Source organism: Octodon degus, unplaced genomic scaffold (genome assembly GCF_000260255.1).
Source record: "Octodon degus isolate 3935 unplaced genomic scaffold, OctDeg1.0 scaffold00294, whole genome shotgun sequence".
Taxonomy (NCBI): domain Eukaryota; kingdom Metazoa; phylum Chordata; class Mammalia; order Rodentia; family Octodontidae; genus Octodon; species Octodon degus.
The window spans coordinates 83,007-85,299 of NW_004524870.1; positions in this window are offsets into that span (position 1 = coordinate 83,007).

The following is a 2,293-nucleotide window of genomic DNA, read 5'->3' on the forward strand; positions in this document are numbered from 1 at the left end:
TTTCACTCACAGATACATCACTGAATTTTTTGAAAGATCTCATCTCAGAGTGGTTTTCATTTAATTTAATATTTTGTCAGTGAGGGTTTTTAGTAAAGCAGAATATTTAATGTTTAAAATGATACTCTCTCTTTGATAGTCTCAAAAGCTGCTCTCTCAGCAAAGGGCCAGTATCAGAAAATCTGCCAGCTATGTTTCTAAAAGCTTACATAGGAATTCACTCAATCCTGAAACTTCTTAAAGTCACTTTGTTTAAATTTTAAATAGTGAGTAGCTCTTCTCTACGAAAAGCATCATTATTGTAGTATCTGCAGTAATTGAAAAGGAAGAATAGTTGAGTTTGAGAAAGTCCAGAGAAACATGAAAACATAAAATCCACTAAATTTATTTTATAAGTACCATATGTGTGCCATTTTTTGACAATGGTAGTTTTATTTTCATAGGAAAGTAATAGAAGCTTGTATCAGTTAGGGTTTTACTAGAGGAACAGATATAACACAAGATGTACAAATATATAAGTAATTACAAGATGGGCTTACGATGGTCAGCACAGAGTTTGATGAAGAAGTGTGCAGAGGGTGTTTGCACACTAACAACTGAAGGATTCCCATCTGGAGCTCACTGCGATGTTCTATGCAAGTCTGTATCTGGAGGCCGACGGGCCTGCACAGAAGGCTGATGAGTCTAAACCAGAAGGCTGAAGGGTCCATGGCAGAGGCTGAAGTGTCTGTTGGAAGCCAGGAAACTGTCCAAGCTGAGTGAAAAGACTGGAGTTCCTCCGAGAAAATGGAATACTCCACTCTTCCTCAATTCCCTTTTATAACCTTTAAGTGATGAGACACTCTCCTAGGGTGTGGAATTACTCAGCACATTTTGTTAAGCTTTTGACTTGTCAAGTAAGCACAATGTACCAACCACTACATAGATTGTATCACTGTCTTGAACAGAGCTCCTCTATAACAGTTAACCTGTAGAAATTCTACATTTTGTACTTTTCACCAATCAAGTACTTGTGCCAGTTTTCCATAACATTCTTTGTGTCAGGCAATGGGGTCATGTTTGTTGTTATTGTTTTGTTTGGGGAGCACCTTGAAAATCCCTTTGTCTGCCAAACTTGTGATCGGTCTTGGGACTGTCATCTGCATAGAAGGCTAAGAATCTTTTTTTTTTCAAAGTCTTATTGATAAACAGATAGCAATGAGACAGTTTCAAATCAAATCGGAAGTACAGTTTCAACAAATAATACACTGCATATATTCTTCTTAGTGGTTAATTGCTATACAAGATGCGGACTTGTGATCCTATTTACAAACACCATTAGAACAAATCATTCTATTCATTAAGAGAATGCAACTATATATCTATCCTAACCACTTTGAATACACAGATACAAAATGGACGTTCATCGGTATACCCCATTTTTTCTAAGTTCCGTTATTGAATATTATAGGTGTGTAAACTCAGCAAAATATTCTAAAAGAGTCCAGTAGCCCAATGCTATTAAAGGCTAAGAATCTTATTGTGTTTTTCTGTGATAAAGAAACTCACTGTTAGGCCTGAAGATAAATTGTATTTCACATCTGGGATTTCCAATTCTTTTAATGCCTCTGTTAACCACCTGTAAAAGGAAAAGATGTAAGAGATTTGGTAAACTTACAAATGGTTGTCTCTGAAGCCCTGCTATGGCTTATTTTAGGAACTCTTCTTTTATTCGGTCATAGGTTGAAACCTTTAAAATGTTGTCTTTTCTGATGCCTTCTGCCAGACAATATACACTAATCAAGTAAAAATTAATATTATAGTATGAATCTCTCAAATGATAATTTTCCTCATTCCACACACTATTCACAGGGATTTGGGTGAGAGATAAGCTTCTTACACAGGAAAATAGAACTAGTTTAGGATTTTATCTTTTGCTTTTATTGGGCAACATTTATAAATTTAACAATCTTTAGCTTTCAAGCCAAGATTTTTAATATGCATTTCTGTCAAAATTAAATGATACAACAAAATTGAGAATGTATTTGCTGCTGGATTTCTTTTCAAAATATTTGTTTATTTTTAATGACCATTTCAGAATGGGAAATCCTGGAGAAGAGATTATCTGAACTAAGTAGATAATTATATAATCTGCTTATGTGTGTGGGAACTATCAGTTTTAAAGATTTTGAATTTTAATTGGTTTAGAGAAAAACAACTCTCTGTTTTTCAATTTTAAACACTCTGTGCTCTAATGTTTTCATTGTTGGACCCTTTTACCATCTTAAAATTATTTAAAAAATCTAAAGAATTT